The sequence below is a fragment of the Lissotriton helveticus genome, chromosome 4_1, assembly GCF_964261635.1.
Source record: "Lissotriton helveticus chromosome 4_1, aLisHel1.1, whole genome shotgun sequence".
NCBI lineage: Eukaryota > Metazoa > Chordata > Amphibia > Caudata > Salamandridae > Lissotriton > Lissotriton helveticus.
Genome location: NC_136063.1, coordinates 1,798,122,971 through 1,798,148,186, shown reverse-complemented (window position 1 = coordinate 1,798,148,186; position 25,216 = coordinate 1,798,122,971).

The window sequence follows — 25,216 nt, the reverse complement described above, 5'->3', positions numbered from 1 at the left end:
TCCCACTATAGACTAGGCCCCCCTTCTGGTGCTCCCTCTGGGAACCATCAAGACTCTGGGACTGGGTTTTGGGTAACCTGGGCCTCTGCCTAGCCCCACCTCTTATCCTACCATAAGAAGTTACATGGGACCCTCTACCTATCCCACTACTCTGGGACCTATCTGGGCTACTGGTTACCTCCCCCACCTCCCTTGGTTGTGGAAAACATTGGCCACTCCCTTAAGGATCTCTCCCAAATGCCTCTTGAGATTTTCTGGCATCCACCAAAAGGCCTGCCTCCAGTACAAGCTCCACAGGATCAGATCACTCCCACTCCATCGGGTGTTGGCATAGCGCTAGAACACCATGACTGAACATATGCTCTCCTGCAACCAAATTGTTCAGCCCCTCTCATGTGTTAACCATACTACCCTTCACCCAACCGTCCAGTACCTTGAAAAAGTATCCCACATAATCCCCCATCAGCGGAGGCAGTATCAGACTGCCCCTCAAAGTCAATCTACCTTCCTCTAGGGGGCCTCCATACTCCCCAACCAGGGCTTTCTCCATGGGGCCCACATCGCCCTGTCAGTCCCTTCTAGAGCTAGTAGAGTGCCCATCCCACCACCAGGAATACAATTTGCTGTGCCAGTTCCCCAATCCTCCTCAGGGACCCTGCACACCTCTGGGGCTACCTCTTATGCCTGAGCCCACTGGTGTATGTCACCCCCCTCCTTGAAATAAAAAAACAAATCTCTAGGTGTGTGAACCTCTTCTTTAGTACTGGACATTATAAGTTCGCTTGCCACAGTCTGTGCTGAACTCAGCCCTCTTGGCATTCAACTCCATCTCTCTCATTCTTAGTTCATGAGCAATAAACATTTTTCTCTCCTCCATAGCCAACTTATCCTTCTCCATGGTCAAGGCATCGTTTTTTTCTGCTCTCTTGAGTTTAGCTAGATACAGCTGCAGCTCGGTCTCCATTTTATGCTTTTCCAGCCCATACTTTCTAGCGTCTCGTCTTACCCCAGTTACTCTGGTGATAGATCTGGAGAGAGAACACTGCTGCAGTAACACGGTGAAAACACTACAAAATTAGTCTGAACAAGGTTAGAAAATAGCCAGTATTCATTTGAATGAAACAAGACCAAAACGTCAAAATTCTAACATATGTAAGTAAGGGTATCACTTTTCAAAGATTAAATCAGTTCAGTCCATAGAACTCTATGGATGCATAACTTTTAGCACAAAGTACTTTGAGTGCTTAAAAATCTAAAGATTGTGCAAGACACAGGGGAGGTTAGGCACTGGAAAAGCAGAGCAATGCATCAGTTTCTTACTCCCAGGGGAGGTAATGCATCAGTTCCTTACTGCCAGGGGAGGTGATGCATTGGTTCCTTATTGCTGCACAAGGGGGGTGATGGGTTGGTTCCTTACTGTCAGGGCAGGTGATGCATCAGTCTCTTACTGGAAGGTGTGATTATGCATTGATCTCCGGACACACGGCTTCGGTTCCTCATTGCTGGACAACGTCGATGAAGAAGTCGGTGCCCAGGTGCAATGCATCCAAAATCCAGATACGCTGCGTCGATTGTGCAGGAATGAAGCAGGCATTGTGTTGGAGTGGTGCTTCACGGACTTCAACAATGGGGTGCTCGAAACTCATGGATGCAGAGGTACTTCTGATGCACTGCGATGGAAAGCTGGGACCATTCAGTGAAAGCCATGGTCAATGCACCAATCGGGAACCACACTCTGCTGATGGTAATGGTTATGTGTCAAAGTTTGTAGCAATGTGCCAATAAAACCAGATGCTGGGACTTGATTCAAAAACCTATCTCCTCCAGTTCACCAACTTTCACTTCCAAGGGCCCAGAAACTGGATTTGGCACAACTTGGTAAGTCAGTACTCTTAGCAGAAGAGCCCAGGCACTGGTAGGTGAAGTCTTTGATTGCTCTGTGACTTCTGAAGGTGGAGAGATGTCTTAGGAAGACTCAACATGCTGATATATTTTATCCTTCTTCCTGTCAATGCTTAATTAGGGATGTCACTTTAGAGTTAGTGTAGGGATAAATTGAACCCTTGCTGCAGGAAAATTTGGATGTATGCTTTTTGATGTTCTGCATTTTACTTCTTGAATTAATTGTATTGCTTATGCTGCATCATCTAAATTAGATACGCACATTGGCTTAATGCTGATTCTGATGTATTTCTATATGCTCGTATTGAGGTGGTTTCAGGTTCAGCTGTTTTTGGCTTTGTAATAAACCAAACTATCCTTACGCAGTTGTCTGTAGTTACTATGTGTCAAGTGGATTATTGATCAATTGGCTCCCTAGCAACCTTTCTCCCCGCCACGCTTTAATGCTGTGAAAAATTGAGTAGAACCATCAAATTGTGCCTCTAGAACAGGTCCAGAACTTATGGGCATGGTCCGTTCAATCACAATTGTTAGGAAAGTGTTACTTTCTCCTATTTGGAGATTCAATTAAATGTGGCTGGGAACAGGCTTCAAATGGGGTATGTTAGAAAGGAGCAGTCAGATAAAGCTATTAGGCAGTTTTTATGTTTGTCAATAAATTAGGGCAGAGACCCCTAAAGGAGATGTGCACTGCATACAAAACCCAATGTGTTTCCGTGGTTAGCTATTGAACTGGTTTGTGGGGCCATACTGACAGTGAGAACATACAAAAATCAGAAAAGGCTTTCTTGAAGAGGCAATTCATTATCCTGCATATTTGTTCGATCCATATATGTCAAAGGGAACTGGCCATGAGATATTTGGAGAATCTGATTAGGCTTCAACCACTTTTATTGCAGCATGTGGTTTGTTCTAAACTTGAGACTACATTTAATAGGTTGTTTCTTTAGGTCTGTTTAGGTTTACACCATGACTATCAGTGAAGTAGGTCTGTTTAGCTTTACACCATGACTATCAGTGAAGTAGGTAAAATTAAACAAAACTGTGCATAAATTTGGGCAAATTTGATTTGCTTGATACCCCTGATTTCTCCCTTAACTCTTTCCAAAAGTTACATCAAAACTCTATTTGTTTATTTTTTTTTAAAGAGGGCAGGGCACAGAGGGAAAGAGGTTAGCAACCAAACCAATTAACATTGCCCAAGCACTCCTGAATGAGGGAATGCAATTTTAGTAGAGTAGTAATACATTTTCGAGGGTTATGTTGGCATGTTTTCACCGCTACGCTGTTTATTTTTTTTTGTTTCATTTCCCAAGATGATAAGTCGTCAATTGATTCTCCTTGTTGTCTGTGGAAAGATATTTCTACTCAGCGTAGTCTTAATTTGATTTTTAGAGTTTTTTTGTGCAAATATTTTTAGCTCTCAAGCTTACTCTAGCCTAACCATTGCTCAATTGGTGTTCCTCCAGACATTGAGAACTTCACTGTTATATAAACAGCAGTTCCAATTGAATAATATTTGTTTTGCTGCAATACCCTTCATGCTAATGGCATGATTGATAATCAAAAGGATGCAAGTTATTGAATTAGATTATTTATTCATCTATTCAGTACTGTAGATAATAGTACTATTATCCCCATTTACTAAATTAAAATAATTGATTGGACAAAATATATTTAATTATCTTTTTTTATCATTAATATGATTATTATTTATGTATTGTTGTATAAAGAAAGTTCAAACAGCAGAACGTGTCAGTTCCAGTAAGCAGTATCCGAGCTGCTGCAGTCTACAGTGTCCACATCCGTTGTACGTGTGGATTCCAGTTCTGTAGGATGCACCTCCCTTATAAATGAAAGGAGCACTGCAGGAGGGGAAGGGGGTTAAAAGTTAGTGATCCAGCGCAAACTCAATATTTTGATCAGGAATGAACATTCATTAAATCATGTACTTTGGCCCAAACACATACACCCAAATCCCTGTTGCGCTGGTGTCAAGTTAACACATTTCTTTCAAATCTTTACTCAGTTGATTAATAATTTTAGACAGTCCACAGTTTACTCAATTCACTTGTCATTCAATTTCCCATGTACTTGGTTGATGGATCAATTAGTTGAAGAATAGAAGGCAATGGCAATTTTATACGAAGGTATAACCATAACCCTGACTAAAATAACCACTCACTCTTTGTTTGCCAATTATAACATTTTATCTATCTTAAATGTGTTAATCTTGGAAAGAACCTCATGAGAGAGAGTGCAATCTAAACAAACCATCCTGCAAATGAAAGAATTTCAAAAACATAAGTTGAATAGAGTGGATCGATAACGAGACATCAGACATATGCATTAATCAAAATTCATCAATTTGGAGGGATAGATGGAGAGACAAAGATGCAAAGTTATCAAAATACCAACCCAAATATTATGAATGTAAGAAAACCACCACCCAGGCCTAGGTAGCAGTAGGGGACCCCGGACAGAGAGTCAGGAATCAAAGGCTCAAGTATCAGGACAGGGATAGAACAGGATCAGGTAGGCCTCTCTGCAACCTGATGATCAGTGGTGCATCCCTCTCTCTCCTCCGATTCTTGTAGTGCCTTGCCTAAACCACACCCATAAATCACCTATTTTTATACCATAAAAACACATGTCCAACCCTCCATAGTTGCTAAAGTCACCGGTCCCAGCTACAGGATTGGCTGAAATCTAGGGGCGGATGGTCACCCTACCATTAGATCATGATTCTTTGACTGCCCCATTGTTAAACCTCCGTTCCCAGATATTCATTTTCATACCTTCTCTCTCATGAGTACATGTTTAACAATTAAGGTACATTCATCATTTACTGAATTTTCTCATTATCACACTGGAGTTGGCCGCATGTCAAACATATTGTCCTTCGCCTAATCATACTCTTTCAGCTTGTTCAGCAGTTCAGCCACTTGGTCACGTGATACCCATTCCTCCCTCTACAGTCGTGCTAAGTTAACACAAAATAGGGTTCTCGTTCATTACTGGAAAAAAGGGAAAACAGACATTTATTATGTGATAATGTAATCTTTTCTGTTAATCACCCACCTTATATCTACCCCATATTAATAATTAACTTAGCATAGCATAAGCAGGAAAGCTTCATTATGTATTATGATAAAGCAACACACGTCATGCTTTTTATTACATATACAGGCGGCCTTGCCATGCAAGCCTTCATAACACATTCTACACACAGTATTAATACATTTCCGGTTATTTTTGCATGGTTTAGGGTTAATTCATGCATATTGCTAAGCAAATCTCCCATGTGTAATGTGATGGTGCACGTTAGTAAATACTCACTACTTACAATTAGTACATGTTACAGGGGTACTCAATTCGAGCAGGTTTCCTTCTGCAAAATCCTGCTCCATCATTAGTGTAGGGGGTGAGGGAGGAGAAGAAAATGTGGGTACTTGTGAGGTAGGTCATATCAAGGTGTCTGAAATGGTACGCGAGCCAACAGATATCAGGCATGCATCCCTGGATTTGTGTCACTGCAGGGTCTGGTCCCTGGTCTAGCCTAGGAGCCATTCTGTCTGAGAGGGGAGGATGGGACGTCTTTAATGGTGAAGTAGGCAGAGTTTAGCTATAGCAATCGAAGTGGTGAGCCATCTACGGTCACGGGAGGTGATATCGATACATCCAAGAAGGCATTGAGGAGGGCTAAGTATAGTGAGGGGGTAATCTGGAGGGCACTCTGGGGGCAATCTGATGCCATATGGGTCCTAATTGAGTGCCCAGTAAGGGGCAATGGTCAGGCAGTTCCACAGAACATGCTAATACCTGGCTGTGTTACTTGACCAGAACTTGTCATAGGATAGCAGGTGCACTCTATGGAGTTTCCAAGGGGTCCGATACCATCATGCAGAGTTTTAAAATATAGGAACTTCAGCAGGGATTCCCTTAGGACCCTATCATGATCTAAGAGATGTGACACCCAGTATTCTGGAGAGAATGCTTTTCACAATTAGAGCTGCCAATGGATTTCTGTAGCCAAGAGGGACAGGAAGGAGTGCTGGCCTTTGATAAGGAATGCATAGACGCCAGACACTAAGCCTTTATAATGACTAAAGGCCAAAAGATATTGAGGGTACAGGAGATGGAGACAATTCCCACGGAAATGGGCTGCATGCCCCTCAGAGTAAGTGGTATAGTTGAGAGTAATGCCATAGGTACTGCAGAAGAAGTCTGATTCCTATAAAAACGTTGTGAGGCATTGGCTGCTACTGTTTTTCCCAGTCACCCAATAATGCCGGTGCCCCCCAACATGGAGGGCAGAGTTGTGCCATAGAGGAGCCTTCTGGTGGAGGACACTCCCAAAAGCTGGTGCACCTCACGCCAGGCACACGCAATCCCTGCCAATATCAGGTTTGGGGCCACACTTGGATCCTTGAGTGAACTATACAGAGGTAGGAGTGTTGTCCCTGGTGAAAAGATACAGCACTCGACATGAGTCCATATGGGTTTTTCTGTTAAAGTATACATTAGCTGTGACCTGGAAGAGGTAGAAGGCAAGTCTGTGAGAGATGAAGTGAGAGAGAGTCTGCAACCTTGAATGCAGCTTACACCCACTTCAGATGTAGGGTTGTATTTCATTTTCAGTTCTAGCCTATGGTGTTTTAGGAATGCTTAAGATATATTGGAATCATGGGGTGTAGTCATCTTCACTGTTTGCACTCTCCCTCAAAGGGATACATTAAGGTGAGACTATTTCAGAAAATCCTGAAGGGTGCACACCAAGATGGGCAGGATTTGATGCGCCACTATACGTGCACGGCCACTATTAATTAGGATGCCTAGATAGTGGAGTCCAGTCGGCACCCAGATCATAATATAGCTGGAGATGCATGCAGGGTGGTAGCTTTGTCAATGGAAAGCCTCACTCCTTGACCAGTTGATCTACATACTGAAAACCTTGAGAACTCATTGATAATAGGGATGCCCCTGGCTATTAAAGGTAGCAGCTGGGACAAGAATAGTATGATGTCACCTGCATGGAGCATGATTTTGACTTCCTTAGCTTCCATGGTAATCCCATGTACCTCTATGACTGGCAAATCACAGCTGAAAGTGGTTCAATCCGCAGGATGAAGAGCAGAACAATGAATTCTTTGGCCCACTCAGAGCACTTTGGATATAAACCTACCACAGGACACTGCCCCCAATGGGGGCCATAGAGGAGACAGACTTTCCCAATGAAGTCCTCTCCTAGATTAGGTGAACATGACGTGGAAGACATTTGGCCATTCAACCCACTTAAATACCTTTTCTGTGTCCAACAAGAGAGGCAGAATCTCTGTGAGATTATCATTGGTGCGCCCTGGTACGAAGCCCCTTTGGGATAAGTGAATCAACTGCAGGATCACACGTTCCGGTCAAAGCGCCAGTATCTTGGCCATCAGTTTATGGTCAACATTGATGAGCGAGATTGGTCAACAGCTAGCACAGTCTAGGGGATCCCTATTGTCCTTAGGGAGGAGGGTGCTAAGTGCCTCACCAGATATCGCCCCCATCGATTCATGCTCCACTGCCTCATTAAAGGCTCTGGAGTGGTGGGGTATGATATTTGCGCTCCCAGTTTTATAAAACTCACCAGGAAACTCATCCTCCCCAATGCATTTACTGTAAGGGAGCCCAATTTAACGTCAGACATCTCTTGCTCTAAAACGCCCTCTTGAGGACCAGTCGACCCTCGTCATCCGAGGTCGGTAGAGTCAGAGTTGCAAAGAAGTGCTCTAATCATGAGTCGTCCTCAACTCTGGTGAGTACAGGGTCGAAGCCTTTAACTATGACTCCAAGGTGCACCATAGGTGTCCTGTGACATCCGCGAAATGATTTTATTGATTGGTTGCGTATGTGATATTGCTTTCATTTAAATCATTTACATTCAAATGTGATGCACTCCTAAAACAGTTGAATAATCAATAAATACCTAACATAAAATAAGTAATTGCCATGTTAATACATTGTATTGTATTCCTTGCCCATTTAGTGGTTTGTGATCCGTAATTTTGGATGTATACCTTCTTAGAGCTTGAGGGCGAATAAAAGCCTACAAGAATAATCATATAAGATGTAAATTACAACTATGCAAATGTATTGTTGTTTTGAAGAACGGGCTGTGCTTATACCACCTGCTGTGTGAGAGTGAACTCTAATCATTAGAAGAAACTCACTAACATCCTCAAAGCATGTATGTCAGAATAGAACATAAATCCTGTGCAAAAACGTGAACATATGCAGAGGACAGCACTCATCACTGTCAGCTCAATGTGACAGTAAGTCGTCTAGTGTGCAAAATTCATAGAAATGTGGCTACATGGCACATGATGCACAGCACTTCTGTGGACCGCCCATAGGGCATGCTGCTGCCAGCTGTCACATGAACATCTGGGAAGATTGACATGCTAGACAGACTGAGTCACTTTCTGAATTACATCTATGGAAAAAACATTCTTTGATTGATATATGTGCGAGAAAATCACTGCCGACCTCTAATTCAACATATGTTGTAATGTATTTCCTTAAATGATAACTTTAAGCTCATTCACAACCGATGCAATGTTTTCTGTTATGAATACTGGATTCTTTCTCGAACCTTTTGCATTGTCAAAATCCGTTCACGATGCTTGGTATTGGACATCTTGACTTTCCCTGGATACGACCTCCCAATCCCAACTTTAAGACTGTTTTTGTAGCTGAACAACTGTACATCTATGCTTCTTATTTACAAGATGGATCTTACTCCTTCGGTTCTTCTTTTGTTCTGCTCCCACATGCTTTGCTATACACTTATTGTTGTTTCAGATTCAATATGCTTGTCCTTGGTGTGCATGGTCTAATGATGCGACACAAACTATGTACGATTCCTATGGACCTGTTTTCTAATTATTATTCTCTTCTGATGTCTTATTAATACAAAATGATTTACATTTTTGGGGGATTCAGACATGGCTTGACAATTCTACAGTCTCTTCGCTGGTTAGAACGTACATTTATAATAATATTCTCGCCATTTGCCTTATTTTACAATGGTTTAGTTATTTTTGTGATTCACTAATAGTGGCGAAATCATATTTTCAGCGCACTGGTGAATACATATTTTCAGCGCCAAGCCTTTTTATGAGTCGCCCTGGTATGTGATGGGACCCATTTTGTACAATGTGTGACATATATGTTTCTAATTTGATCAATTGTTCGCAAACACCTGCTAGCACTTCACCTAATTGTTATCTGATTGCAATATCAAATTATGTGTTTGTTGTACAGCCTACTCTTTACCATTGCAAGCGCAAAGAAAGATTCTCCTCTTTTTATGGTAAGGAGGTAAATTACATTACATTTCACTTGCAACTATTTTATATATATTGACAACGTTACCTCCAAACCACTTTGTATAGGAAGTCAATAAGCGCCATAGCCTTGACCAAATTATATAATATCGGGTTTACAAAGATGGGACCTCTTTTACAATGGTGTTGTACCACAGGATCATCACTTTTTTGTGATGCTCCGGGGACGCATGGGCCTGCTCCATATTTAGCAGGCAGCACTAAGCGACTTTGCAAGGTTTAATGTGGCCTGGTAAATATTGTTTCCTTTAACGCAGTTGTCTGCATTAAAGGGGCGTCTAATGGGTGTTCCTGTGGACGTTCCCAGCAACACCCATGTCTTTTTGACACTGCCCCAGATATACGAAGAATAGTAACTCTGAGGCAGCGCCAAAATCCTTCCCTGGGGAGGTGGAAGGGAGGCGCAACAAGGAGATATAAAGATATTCAGCAGCACACATAGAAAGAGGAAAATGCCTCTTGTGATTGTTTTTGTGTAGGATGGTCTCCCTTCCTGCATAAAAACATTCAGCCCTGCAATGCAGGCACCCTTGCCCCGTGTTGCAAAGGTGCCTGCATTGGAGCATGTCAGCCCATTGTGCGCCAGCACAGGGGGAAAGGACAGGAATGCTCTGAATCTGATAGGTACATAGCATTCCTGCACTTTACTTTTGCCATAGGGCAGAGCAGCAGGAAGGCCTGTGGGGCTGCCCTACAGCAAAATCTTGTACATAAGGCCCAAGGGCCAAAATGGCCTTATTTACAAGAATTTGTCGTAGGGTAGAGCCACAGGCCTTTCTGCTGCAATGCCCTACGACAAACACAAAGGCCATAAGGCACTTTTTTACAAGATTTTGCTGTAGTGCAGCACTGCAAGACATCCTGCTGCATTGCCCTACGGCAAAAGAAAAGGGCAAGCGTTTGCTCTATCTATTAAATACGGCACAATTCTGTCATTTTCCCCTGTGCAGGCACACAATGGGCTGCCATGTGCCATTGCAGGCACCTTCGCACCATGTTGCAATGCTGTATGCGTTGCAGGGCTGACTGTTTTTGGGCAGGAAAGGAAAACTTCCTGCCCAAAAACAAGAGGGATTTCTACACTTTCTATGTGTGCTACAGAATGCAGCACACATAGAAAAAGGAGAAATGAGGAGAAACACACCACCCTTTGCACGCCCCTTCAATCCAGAAAACGGTGTTAAAGGGAACAAGATTTGCAAGTCAGCATTAAACAACACAAAGTTGCTTAGTGCTGCCTAGAAAATAAGGAGATGGTTCCTGGTCCACCCGAGCATCGTGAAAAGTGACGCTCTCGTGGCCCAATCTCATTGTAAATGAGTCCGCATGTTTCTAAAAACACAACTTGAAAATGTGGCACAAAAATGTTGTGATTTCAAAGGTTTATTGCCTTTGCACACCAATGAGGGAAGCAGGTGCAAATGCTTCAAGAAACACTGCAAAAACAACCTTTTCAAATATGCTACAAATTAAAATTGGTTGCACTAAAAATGTCTAAGAATAGATTATATGTAACTATACATATTTCAATGATTGGCTAAATTAGGTGCAACAAAGCATATTGTGATTAATGAGTTTGATTCATTACATCACCAGTTGTCAGATGTCCAACAATAACTGGAAACACAGAGCAAACAAATGATGTAGGAAGTATGTGAGAACCAGGAAACCAAAGGAATCTCCAGGGTTTAACACCTTCCATGCTGCCGTTGGCCATTGGCGACTGCAACGCTACCTCGCTGGTGCTGCCATCGGCCAATGGCCGACGCGGCCCCGCCCGTTTTGCGGAAGGGCCGCACTTCCGCAAAATCACGGGCGCAGTGGAGGGGTTAATACGAAACCAGTGCATAGTGTCCAAAGGAATTCCCAGAGCTTCACCTCAAATCTTAACTTTAAAAAAACAGCAATATCAATAGCTATGACATCATCACGACCAGCCAAAGAGGAGCTTGTCCAAAGGCATTTACATTCTTTGTGGCAAATCTCCCATACAATGCTTGCCAGAAGGAACCTGAAGGTATACCAGAAGGTCATGAAGTCAATTTCTAAGGTTTTTGAAATGCTCATTTCTAACTATAACGTGCCTAAAAGCTATGTTTTTTTGCAGCGAATATGTATATGTATATATATATATATATATATATATATATATATATATATATATATTCACTGAAAAAAACATAGGTTATAGACCATATATGGTGATGTCAGTGATGTCATCAGTGATGTCACTGACCATGTCATGAATGATGTAATATGTGACATGATCAGCAGTGGATTGCGGGTGCGCGATATATAGTTAGTGCAACTAACTATATATGGAATTTCAATGGTTTTGTGTGAGTAAAATAAGGTTTTTTAAATGCTAATTCCTAACTATATATGGTCTATAACCTATGGTTTTTTCAGTGAATTTTCAAGGTTTTGTAAATGCTAATTCCTAACTATATATGGTCTATAACCTATGGTTTTTTCAGTGAATTTCAATGGTTTTTTAATAGCAAATATCATAAGCTGTCGAATGTCAAGTACGTGGTAAGTGAAAACATTTTCGTGTTTATGCACACTGATCTGCTTTGAATGGTGCCCCCCCCTCATTTCTATTAGGAGTACTCTCTCTTTGCACATAGTGAAGGGTAGTTAACGCAGGCCTTTGCCCCCGTTGTAATACGTCGTGCCTGCTTCTCTCTCCATTTGATTGATTGTTATCCAAGTATTTACTGTTTTAGAATTGGTTCTCTTTGGTTCATTCTCTATTTACAAACAAACACAGAGTCGCAATACTCTGTTTAGTCTTCGCAGATAACGAAAAATCTTTTTGACCTCGCTAAAATAGAAACATTAGGAACAACCCCTCATGACAAATACAAAACTAGTGAGATGAACTGAACTCCACACAATGATGGCTGCAAAACAGCTTGGCTCCGCCACCCACCCCGCCCAAAATAACGATAAAGAGCGGCTGCCATGATTGGTTGCGGAATGGCCACGACGGAGCTACGAAATGGTGCTGCTCTCATGCTAACCCCAGCTTCAGTCTGAATATCCAGAAACACTGTAGACTACCAATTCGATCAGTTCCGGTAGCGCCCCAATGTAACCCGGTAGAGAAGAACTAGCCCTCCCCTCTTTGACTGATGGTTCTTGTTGCCTGTCCCTTCTGTTGTCATTTAACAGAACTATTTAGCCTGCTGAAAGGGGTTGTGTTCCAACCGCTGGTTGGTGGAGACATTTTGACTATATTCTGGACCTGCGTTGTCGCGTAATGCGTCATATGACGCGCCGCGTTAGCGCATCCGGAAGTCATCCGGGGCGCGCAGCGCGTAACGTAAGCATAACAAGTCATGTGACTTGTTAATAAAACTTTTCATTGGTTCATTTTACTTTTCTTATTCTAATGATGAAAGGCTTGGTCATATGACCTAAAAATTACGCTTTTTATTACTTCCGAACATTATTTTTTCTTAAATATATGTTATAATGTTCCAGGCTAATGTACTTTCCCGGAAAATTTACAACTGTCCTGCAAGTAAAATATATTCTTTTTTCGAGAAAAAGAGCGTTTCTTCGTCCCATGACGGAGCCGTTGAGCAAAAGAGGGTCGACCTGCTGTCTTAGTCGCCGATACGCCTGAATATGAGATTCTTATCGATCACTTTATGTTGCAGGAGTAGAAAACACAACAGCCCTTGACCATTTATCTTTACTGCGTTCCTTCGAATTATACCTTTTACCCTTCATGTAATTGGTCTGCTTTATTTCACTTGCCTTTTACTGATTCTAAAACAGTGACTATTATTAAAAACTTTACCAATGTATATACTACTACCATGTTTTCTTTTAAAAACCTTTATTGTGAAAATTTCATTATACAAATACGAGCCTATAACCACGTGGGCCGGCCACGGAGCAAACTGTAATCGTATATGATGAGTAGACATTTACACTGTAGAGGAACGTAACGGGCGGGCCATTAGGTTGCAAGAACTAAGGTGTCTAACAGTTACGGAATCGGTGGACGTACATTTTATAATTAAAATACGACAGGGCCAGTTACAATAAAATTATCTAGATATACATTTGCGGGCAAGTACCATGGGTGACGTTAATTCGAACTTTCAATAGTACAGTAATCAATAACACATCAGAACTTAATATCAATAGGGATGTCGAAATATTCAATCAATTCTCGTCCCCGCCCGCCATGTGCTTCAAAACTGCATACGTATCTCGTGATTTCAAGGTTCTGCAACCAGTACACAACAAGGAGTTACGAGTCCCATTTATTCCGGCGCCATTTTGGGCGAGGACGGGCAGGTCCAGGATATAGTCAAAATGTCTCTACCAACCATCGACTATGATGATGTTCATATGCTGTATTTATTAGAGTAACACTCATCTGTCCACATGAAATTAATTTGCTACAATCTAAACATGTCATTTTAATCTTTCCAAAGTTCTTCTAAATATTTGGGACCGTTTCCCTTGCCTCTGATGCTGTCAGTGCCACTTCTTTGATGAATGTACTAGCAGGTCAGGGGTTCTCCTCCAAATCTCTCTTTTATGCAGCACTATAATTAATTGGTGCCACCTCTCCATATGACGATGCATGGTATAGTTACCATAACTATATATTTTTTCGGTTCCTCTGGAGAGTTCATCGTGGCAGATGAAGCGTGTAACGTACCGGGCATTTACCTTTTTTTGCATGTACAGGAAAGGAAAAAAAAAATCGAGCGTCCGAGTTCTAAGGTGTCCCAGGGCCATTTTAGTGGACCAGGCCCAAATCCAAAGAACAGGCCGCCATTTTGAGAGTCCTGTTGCAGCCGCCTGTCGCTGTAGCATCAAGAGCAGCCGAAACTCAGCTGAATGGCAACTGAAACGGTAAAGGGGCGCCCCACTACAGCAGACGAGCCTCCACCTAGGAAGGCCCGTTCACACCGCCTCCCTCCCCCCCTTCGGGCACCCCACGCCGTTATTCGGAGCAGTATTTTAGGATGGCCACACCAGTGCGGCAACTTGCTAGACATCACCTCGGTGGTAACCGAATCTCAACGCCTTGTGGTGTCTTCTATTCAGAAAACATTGTTATGCTGCCTTCGACCTATTCGCCGCAAGTGCGCACACAACTCAACTGCATAGCTTGCTAGACACCACCTCGGTGCCATCCGGATCTTGGAATCTCAGCGCCTTTTGGTGTCTTCTCTTCAGAAAATATTGTTGCGCTGCCTTTGGCCCCATTCGCACATCGGTCCGCTACTGACGCCATCTCACAGGCTAATGGGGCGCCCCACGCCGACTTTCAGCATTGTAGGATGACCACACCAGTACAGCAACTTGCTAGACATCACCTCGGTGCCATCCGGATCTCGGCGCCCCACTGCAGCTGAAGTGCCTCTCAACTATGAAACCACCACGGTGACATCCGGATCTTGGCGCGTTGTGCTGCCTTCGGCCTATTCGCACATCGGTCCGCTACTGACGCCATCTCACAGGCTAATGGGGCGCCCCACGCCGACTTTCAGCATTGTAGGATGACCACACCAGTACAGCAACTTGCTAGACATCACCTCGGTGCCATCCGGATCTTGGCATCTCAACGCCTAGTGGTATCTTCCATACAGAAAATATTGTTGCGCTGCCTTTGGCCCCATTCGCACATCAGTCCGCTACTGACACCATCTCACAGGCCAACAGGGCGCCCCACGCCGACTTTTACCATTGTAGGATGGCCACACCAGTGCCACAACTTGCTAGACACCACCTCGGTGCCATCCGGATCTTGGCATCTCAGCGCCTTGTGGTGTCTTCTATTCCGAAAATATTGTTGCGCTGCCTTTGGCCCCATTCGCACATCGGTCCGCTACTGCTGCCATCTCACAGGCCAACGGGGCGCCCCACGCCGACTTTCAACATTGTAGGATGGCCACACCAGTGCGGCAACTTACTAGACACCACCTCGGTGCCATCCGGATCTTGGCGCGTTGTGCTGCCTTCGGCCTATTCGCACATCGGTCCGCTACTGACGCAAACTCACAGGCCAACGGGGCGCCCCACGCCGACTTTCAGCATTGTAGGATGGCCACACCAGTGCTGCAACTTGCTGGACACCACCTCGGTGCCATCCGGATCTTGGCGCGTTGTATTGCCTTCGGCCTATTCGCACATCGGTCCGCTACTGACGCCGCCTCACGTGCCAACGTATTTTCTCCGCATTTTATACCCTATGCCGCATAACAGGTCATGTGACTTGTTTATAAAACTTTTCATTGGTTCATTTTTCTTTTGGTTTCCTAATGATGGAAGGCTTGATCATATGACCTAAAAACAACACTTTTCATTGGATGAAAACTTTTTTTTTTTCCCAAACGATGAAAGCCCCACCTTGTTTCTGGATGTTTCAGACTGAAGCTGGCTTCAGCATGAGAGCACCACCATCTCGTAGCTCCGTCGTGGTCATTCCGCGAGCAATCATGGCAACCGCTCCCCACCAGAAGCCTACAGGAGTCGGGGGCCCCCAAAACTTTTGATAAATCCTCAAGGCGGAGGGGACGCTTTCGAGAATGGGGTCCAAGACCTAGCAGACAAGCGTCCGATTTCCAAGGTGTCCCAGGGCCATTTCAGTGGACCAGGCCCAAAAAGGAAAGAGCCTGCCGCCATTTTGAGAGTCCTGTGACAGCCGCCTATCGCTGCACCGCAAGAGTGGGCGCAACTCAGCTGAATTGCGGCTTTTGACACAGTGGACCAAAAACGGACGGAATGGCAACTGAAACGGTAAAGGGGCGCCCCACTACAACAGATGACACTCCACCTGGAGAGGCCCGTTCACGCCGCCTCCCCCGGGGCGCCCCACGCCGTTATTCGGAGCAGCATTGTAGGATACCAAAACCAGTGCGGCAACTTACTGGACATCACCTTGGTGCCATCGTTCTGCTGCCTTGGAACTATTCGCACAACAGTTTGCTACTGATGACCCACCCCCCGCGACGCCCCACGCCAGAAATCTGGACGTTGTGCTGCGTTGGGACTATTCGCACAGCCGACCGCTACTTCGTTGTTTTTCCCTAAAAATGTTTATATGTTATTACTGTTTTTGTTTTCTTGTATATATTTATAAGTTATTAAAGTTTTATAATCTTACTACTTTGTTGGAGTGCTATATATTTTTAATGTGACACATAATTGTAAAAACTTTGATGTACAAAGAGTCATCCCTGGAATCTTCCGCTTCAGGCTCGGTCCCCTCCCCAATCACAATACAGGATGGTTTTCAGATAATAGGAACGCGTCTGCTGTGACGGATCTCATCGAGTGTGGGCCTTGATCTACTATAACTCCTTTGAAGAGGGGTGATTCTTTACAGCTGGGGCCATAAACTACATCTGCAGGGCTAGCTGATACCCTAGGACCGGCCTGGACAATCGGACACAGAGGAAAAGGAGTGTCAGAGGGTGCGGTAGTGAATAGGGCGAAAGGGAGGTGTCGGGCGGGCACAGGGTGTGATTCTCAGGGAAGAGCAGCGCAGATGTGGGGTGGTTTATTACCCATGCATAAGACAGAGAGCGGGGGTGACCACTGCCTGGGGGAGATGCTTGCGAGGGTGGGGAGTCATGCTAAGGATCGACAGCGTGCACAGAGTGGGTCTGGTCAAGGCATCTAAAATGACTGCCGTGCACGACAAAAGTGTGGCATTTGAAAAAAGGCAAGATGGCGCAGACAATGTTTTTCAACACTTCCTGATTTCCTTCGAATCGAACGTTAACAGACGTTGGGGCATATTACCAAAGTTAAGCGATATTTATCCCTAACGATGCTTAGCAACGATTTTTTTACCGCTAAGCATCGTCAGAAATTATCGCAGATAAACCTTGCTATTATCAAGGTTTATCGCAAATACGATAAAAAACGACCGCAATGCATTAATATCGCTGAAAACTCAGCGATATTCATGCATTACCGAGCTAATGCTCTTAGCCATGTTATCCACCTCCCATTGGATAACATGCCTTAGAACTGCTCAGGGCAGGTGCTAGCTTTTGGAGATATTCGCGCTTATCGCGAATATTTCCAAAAGTTGATAATAGGAGATAGCGATGTTAGCGACTGTTTCCAGTCGCTAACATCTTGGCATGCCCACTTTGCATGTCATTAGTGATAAATATCACTCACATGCAAAGTGGGGCCCAAGATGGTCGCTATCTCCTACTAGCCGTCGCTAACTGGTGTTAGCAACAGCTAGGTAATACAGATATAATTTTATCTCCGCGAAGCGGAGCGCTGTTACAGATATATATCTTTTTTTGAACGTTCATTTCTCAAAATCCACTGGAGCACATATATTGAGACCTAGCAAAGGCACATCGGACTACCAGTCCCTACAATTTTGCCAAGTTTCGTGCAAATCCATTCAGCCGTTCGATTATTATTATTTTTATTTTTTTTGCCTCGCGGGGCCCTTTTAAAACCTCCACATCAAACCTAAGAGGTCAAGGAGGATCTACTATGCCCCCTTATGGTCATTTGCCCCTTCGCTTTGGCCTCCTCTTGTCTCTCGATCCTACCGAGAGACAAGATGGCGGCCGCTACGGACTGTTTGCAATGTTTACAGACGCCGGAGAACCAATCAGCTTCGCAAACCTCCGTTACGCGAAGCGGAGCGCTGTTACAGATATATATCTTTTTTTGAACGTTAATTTCTCAAAATCCACTGGAGCACATATATTGAGACCTAGCAAAGGCACATCGGGCTACCAGTCCCTAATATTTTACCAAGTTTCGTGCAAATCCATTCAGCCGTTCGATTATTATTATTATTTTTTTTTTTTGCCCCGCGGGGCCCTTTTAAAACCTCCACATCAAACCTAGGGGTCAGCGAGGATCTACTATGCCCCCTTATGGTCATTTGCCCCTTCGCTTTGGCCTCCTCTTGTCTCTCGATCCTACCGAGAGACAAGATGGCGGCCGCTACGGACTGTTTGGAATGTTTACAGACGCCGGAGAACCAATCAGCTTCGCTTCACAAAGCTCCGTTGCGCGAAAAGTACGCGAACTGGAGCGCTGCCCGGTCCGCTGTTACAGATATATATCTTTTTTTGAACGTTAATTTCTCAAAATCCACTGAAGCACATATATTGAGACCTACAAAAGGCACATCGGGCTACCAGTCCCTACAATTTTGCCAAGTTTCGTGCAAATCCATTCAGCCGTTCGGGCTAAAAGTGAGGCCAACCGCCCTATGGAAAACTCAATGTTAAAAACACGTTTTGGGACCCCCCTTTTCTCTCGGCCCCCCCTTGACGAAACCCCCCCAAATTTTCAGGGGCTGCTCAGAAACAAAATGTTCCATTTTCCTGAAGATTTCAGCCAATTCCGTCCACAAACGCCAAAGTTATTAGACATAGAATTTTCAAAAATCCCATAGAGAAAAAATCCTAACTATATATACCTACTGGCGACCGCCAGTAGGTAATATATATATATATATATATATATATATATATATATATATATATATATATATATATATATATATATATATATATATACATATCCAACATAAGCACAGGAACCCTTTTGGGAGCAACCACACAACGAACTCAATTATGAACTCCTTTATTTTCAGGTACTTGCCAGCAGGCTTTCAAAGGTGTGGTCTCTTATAAAATCAAACGCCAAATGCATTCGAGAGCAAGAGCTCTCTTCATCAGTGGCAAAGTTAGTTCAGCTGCTGAAGCATTCCCCTTATTCATCAGTCCCCACCCTCTGGGCATCAGCAAACAGTGGCGTTTCTGGGATCTTGAGTCCTTTGTAAAGGTGGGATGCACTTCAGCTAAATGGATGCACATAATTCCACAGTGGGTAAAAGGCACGACTCCCTTGTCAGCTTGCCCCACTTTTCAGTGACTGATGGAGTGTTCAAGGAGCCACCCCTGCAGCGCTCCATGACGTTCGTGTCCACATGCTCCTCTGTACTGAAGAGCTGGCTCCGCTTTATCAGCAGCAGGTCACTCCCACGACCGGGCGGCCGTTACAGATCCAACATAAGCACAGGAACACTTTTGGGAGCAACCACACAGCAAACTCAATTATGAACTCCTTTATTTTCAGGTACTTGCCAGCAGGCTTTCAAATGTGTGGTCTCTTATAAAATCAAACGACAAATGCATTTCGAGAGCAAGAGCTCTCTTCGTCAGTGGCAAAGTTAGTTCAGCTGCTGAAGCATTCCCCTTATTCATCAGTCCCCGCCCTCTGGGCATCAGCCAACAGTAGCGTTTCTGGGATCTTGAGTCCTTTGTAAAGGTGGGATGCACTTCAGCGAGATGGATGCAAATAAATCCACAGTGGGTAAAAGGCACGACTCCCTTGTCAGTATTGCCCCGCAAGGGAGTCGTGCCTTTTACCCACTGTGGATTTATTTGCATCCATTTCGCTGAAGTGCATCCCACCTTTACAAAGGACTCAAGATCCCAGAAACGCCACTGTTTGCTGATGCCCAGAGGGCGGGGACTGATGAATAAGGGTAATGCTTCAGCAGCTGAACTAACTTTGCCACTGACGAAGAGAGCTCTTGCTCTCGAAATGCATTTGGCGTTTGATTTTATAAGAGACCACACCTTTGAAATCCTGCTGGCAAGTATCTGAAAATAAAGGAGTTCATAATTGAGTTCGTTGTGTGGTTGCTCCCAAAAGGGTTCCTGTGCTTATGTTGGATTTGTAACGGCCGCCCGGTCGTGGGAGTGACCTGCTGCTGATAAAGCGGAGCCAGCTCTTCAGTACAGAGGAGCATGTGGACACGAACGTCATAGAGCGCTGCAGGGGTGGCTCCTTGAACACTCCATCAGTCACTGAAAAGCGGGGCAAGCTGACAAGGGAGTCGTGCCTTTTACCCACTGTGGATTTATTTGCATCCATTTAGCTGAAGTGCATCCCACCTTTAAAAAAGAACTCAAGATCCCAGAAACGCCACTGTTTGCTGATGCCCAGAGGGCGGGGACTAATGAATAAGGGGAATGCTTCAGCAGCTGAACTAACTTTGCCACTGACGAAGAGAGTTCTTGCTCTCAAAATGCATTTGGCGTTTGATTTCATAAGAGACCACACCTTTGAAAGCCTGCTGGCAAGTACCTGAAAATAAAGGAGTTCATAATTGAGTTTGTTGTGTGGTTGCTCCCAAAAGGGTTCCTGTGCTTATGTTGGATTTGTAACGGCCGCCCGGTTGTGGGAGTGACCTGCTGCTGATAAAGCGGAGCCAGCTCTTCAGTACAGAGGAGCATGTGGACACGAACGTCATGGAGCGCTGCAGGGGTGGCTCCTTGAACACTCCATCAGTCACTGAAAAGCGGGGCAAGCTGACAAGGGAGTCGTGCCTTTTACCCACTGTGGATTTATTTGCATCCATTTCGCTGAAGTGCATCCCACCTTTACAAAGGACTCAAGATCCCAGAAACGCCACTGTTTGCTGATGCCCAGAGGGCGGGGACTAATGAATAAGGGGAATGCTTCAGCAGCTGAACTAACTTTGCCACTGACGAAGAGAGTTCTTGCTCTCAAAATGCATTTGGCGTTTGATTTCATAAGAGACCACACCTTTGAAAGCCTGCTGGCAAGTACCTGAAAATAAAGGAGTTCATAATTGAGTTTGTTGTGTGGTTGCTCCCAAAAGGGTTCCTGTGCTTATGTTGGATTTGTAACGGCCGCCCGGTCGTGGGAGTGACCTGCTGCTGATAAAGCGGAGCCAGCTCTTCAGTACAGAGGAGCATGTGGACACGAACGTCATGGAGCGCTGCAGGGGTGGCTCCTTGAACACTCCATCAGTCACTGAAAAGCGGGGCAAGCTGACAAGGGAGTCGTGCCTTTTACCCACTGTGGATTTATTTGCATCCATTTCGCTGAAGTGCATCCCACCTTTACAAAGGACTCAAGATCCCAGAAACGCCACTGTTTGCTGATGCCCAGAGGGCGGGGACTGATGAATAAGGGGAATGCTTCAGCAGCTGAACTAACTTTGCCACTGACGAAGAGAGCTCTTGCTCTCGAAATGCATTTGGCGTTTGATTTTATAAGAGACCACACCTTTGAAAGCCTGCTGGCAAGTACCTGAAAATAAAGGAGTTCATAATTGAGTTCGTTGTGTGGTTGCTCCCAAAAGGGTTCCTGTGCTTATGTTGGATTTGTAACGGCCGCCCGGTCGTGGGAGTGACCTGCTGCTGATAAAGCGGAGCCAGCTCTTCAGTACAGAGGAGCATGTGGACACGAACGTCATGGAGCGCTGCAGGGGTGGCTCCTTGAACACTCCATCAGTCACTGAAAAGCGGGGCAAGCTGACAAGGGAGTCGTGCCTTTTACCCACTGTGGATTTATTTGCATCCATTTCGCTGAAGTGCATCCCACCTTTACAAAGGACTCAAGATCCCAGAAACGCCACTGTTTGCTGATGCCCAGAGGGCGGGGACTGATGAATAATGGGAATGCTTTAGCAGCTGAACTAACTTTGCCACTGACGAAGAGAGCTCTTGCTCTCAAAATGCATTTTTCGTTTGATTTCATAAGAGACCACACCTTTGAAAGCCTGCTGGCAAGTACCTGAAAATAAAGGAGTTCATAATTGAGTTCGTTGTGTGGTTGCTCCCAAAAAGGTTCCTGTGCTTATGTTGGATTTGTAACGGCCGCCTGGTCGTGGGAGTGACCTGCTGCTGATAAAGCTGAGCCAGCTCTTCAGTACAGAGGAGCATGTGGACATGAACGTCATGGAGCGCTGCAGGGGTGGCTCCTTGAACACTCCATCAGTTACTGAAAAGCAGGGCAAGCTGACAAGGGAGTCGTGCCTTTTACCCACTGTGGATTTATTTGCATCCATTTCGCTGAAGTGCATCCCACCTTTAAAAAAGACTCAAGATCCCAGAAACGCCACTGTTTGCTGATGCCCAGAGGGCGGGGACTGATGAATAAGGGGAATGCTTCAGCAGCTGAACTAACTTTGCCACTGACGAAGAGAGCTCTTGCTCTCGAAATGCATTTGGCGTTTGATTTTGTAAGAGACCACACCTTTGAAAGCCTGCTGGCAAGTACCTGAAAATTAAGGAGTTCATAATTGAGTTCGTTGTGTGGTTGCTCCCAAAAGGGTTCCTGTGCTTATGTTGGATTTGTAACGGCCGCCCGGTCGTGGGAGTGACCTGCTGCTGATAAAGCGGAGCCAGCTCTTCAGTACAGAGGAGCATGTGGACATGAACGTCATGGAGCGCTGCAGGGGTGGCTCCTTGAACACTCCATCAGTCACTGAAAAGCGGGGCAAGCTGACAAGGGAGTCGTGCCTTTTACCCACTGTGGATTTATTTGCATCGCTTTCGCTGAAGTGCATCCCACCTTTACAAAGGACTCAAGATCCCAGAAACGCCACTGTTTGCTGATGCCCAGAGGGCGGGGACTGATGAATAAGGGGAATGCTTCAGCAGCTGAACTAACTTTGCCACTGACGAAGAGAGCTCTTGCTCTCAAAATGCATTTTTCGTTTGATTTCATAAGAGACCACACCTTTGAAAGCCTGCTGGCAAGTACCTGAAAATAAAGGAGTTCATAATTGAGTTCGTTGTGTGGTTGCTCCCAAAAAGGTTCCTGTGCTTATGTTGGATTTGTAACGGCCGCCTGGTCGTGGGAGTGACCTGCTGCTGATAAAGCGGAGCCAGCTCTTCAGTACAGAGGAGCATGTGGACATGAACATCATGGAGCGCTGCAGGGGTGGCTCCTTGAACACTCCATCAGTCACTGAAAAGCAGGGCAAGCTGACAAGGGAGTCGTGCCTTTTACCCACTGTGGATTTATTTGCATCCATTTCGCTGAAGTGCATCCCACCTTTACAAAAGACTCAAGATCCCAGAAACGCCACTGTTTGCTGATGCCCAGAGGGCGGGGACTGATGAATAAGGGGAATGCTTCAGCAGCTGAACTAACTTTGCCACTGACGAAGAGAGCTCTTGCTCTCGAAATGCATTTGGCGTTTGATTTTGTAAGAGACCACACCTTTGAAAGCCTGCTGGCAAGTACCTGAAAATTAAGGAGTTCATAATTGAGTTCGTTGTGTGGTTGCTCCCAAAAGGGTTCCTGTGCTTATGTTGGATTTGTAACGGCCGCCCGGTCGTGGGAGTGACCTCCTGCTGATAAAGCGGAGCCAGCTCTTCAGTACAGAGGAGCATGTGGACACGAACGTCATGGAGCGCTGCAGGGGTGGCTCCTTGAACACTCCATCAGTCACTGAAAAGCGGGGCAAGCTGACAAGGGAGTCATGCCTTTTACCCACTGTGGATTTATTTGCATCCATTTCGCTGAAGTGCATCCCACCTTTACAAAGGACTCAAGATCCCAGAAACGCCACTGTTTGCTGATGCCCAGAGGGCGGGGACTGATGAATAAGGGGAATGCTTCAGCAGCTGAACTAACTTTGCCACTGACGAAGAGAGCTCTTGCTCTCGAAATGCATTTGGCGTTTGATTTTATAAGAGACCACACCTTTGAAAGCCTGCTGGCAAGTACCTGAAAATAAAGGAGTTCATAATTGAGTTCGTTGTGTGGTTGCTCCCAAAAGGGTTCCTGTGCTTATGTTGGATTTGTAACGGCCGCCCGGTCGTGGGAGTGACCTGCTGCTGATAAAGCGGAGCCAGCTCTTCAGTACAGAGGAGCATGTGGACATGAACGTCATGGAGCGCTGCAGGGGTGGCTCCTTGAACACTCCATCAGTCACTGAAAAGCGGGGCAAGCTGACAAGGGAGTCGTGCCTTTTACCCACTGTGGATTTATTTGCATCCATTTCGCTGAAGTGCATCCCACCTTTACAAAGGACTCAAGGTGCCAGAAACGCCACTGTTTGCTGATGCCCAGAGGGCGGGGACCGATGAATAAGGGGAATGCTTCAGCAGCTGAACTAACTTTGCCACTGACGAAGAGAGCTCTTGCTCTCGAAATGCATTTGGCGTTTGATTTTATAAGAGACCACACCTTTGAAAGCCTGCTGGCAAGTACCTGAAAATAAAGGAGTTCATAATTGAGTTCGTTGTGTGGTTGCTCCCAAAAGGGTTCCTGTGCTTATGTTGGATTTGTAACGGCCGCCCGGTCGTGGGAGTGACCTGCTGCTGATAAAGCGGAGCCAGCTCTTCAGTACAGAGGAGCATGTGGACATGAACGTCATGGAGCGCTGCAGGGGTGGCTCCTTGAACACTCCATCAGTCACTGAAAAGCAGGGCAAGCTGACAAGGGAGTGGTGCCTTTTACCCACTGTGGATTTATTTGCATCCATTTAGCTGAAGTGCATCCCACCTTTAAAAAAGAACTCAAGATCCCAGAAACGCCACTGTTTGCTGATGCCCAGAGGGCGGGGACTAATGAATAAGGGGAATGCTTCAGCAGCTGAACTAACTTTGCCACTGACGAAGAGAGTTCTTGCTCTCAAAATGCATTTGGCGTTTGATTTCATAAGAGACCACACCTTTGAAAGCCTGCTGGCAAGTACCTGAAAATAAAGGAGTTCATAATTGAGTTTGTTGTGTGGTTGCTCCCAAAAGGGTTCCTGTGCTTATGTTGGATTTGTAACGGCCGCCCGGTTGTGGGAGTGACCTGCTGCTGATAAAGCGGAGCCAGCTCTTCAGTACAGAGGAGCATGTGGACACGAACGTCATGGAGCGCTGCAGGGGTGGCTCCTTGAACACTCCATCAGTCACTGAAAAGCGGGGCAAGCTGACAAGGGAGTCGTGCCTTTTACCCACTGTGGATTTATTTGCATCCATTTCGCTGAAGTGCATCCCACCTTTACAAAGGACTCAAGATCCCAGAAACGCCACTGTTTGCTGATGCCCAGAGGGCGGGGACTAATGAATAAGGGGAATGCTTCAGCAGCTGAACTAACTTTGCCACTGACGAAGAGAGTTCTTGCTCTC